Source organism: Ursus maritimus, assembly GCF_017311325.1.
Source record: "Ursus maritimus isolate PB19 chromosome X unlocalized genomic scaffold, ASM1731132v1 scaffold_X1, whole genome shotgun sequence".
NCBI classification, from domain to species: Eukaryota; Metazoa; Chordata; class Mammalia; order Carnivora; family Ursidae; genus Ursus; species Ursus maritimus.
Genome location: NW_024423319.1, coordinates 30,116,181 through 30,116,442, shown reverse-complemented (window position 1 = coordinate 30,116,442; position 262 = coordinate 30,116,181).

The following is a 262-nucleotide window of genomic DNA, read 5'->3' as shown; positions in this document are numbered from 1 at the left end:
TTATTTGAGAGAGAAAGAGAGAAAGTGCACTCGAGCAGGGCAGGGGCAGAGGGAAAGGGAGTGAGAGAATCTCAAGCAGACTCCATGCTGAGGGCCAACAGGGGGGCTCGATCTCATGACCCTGAGATCATGACCTGAGCCAAAATCAAGAGACAGACACTTAGCCGACCGGGCCATGCAGGTGCCCTGGATTTCCTTTTTTTAAGACTGAATAATATTCTATAGTGTATATATACACATTTTCTTTATTCATCTGTTGATG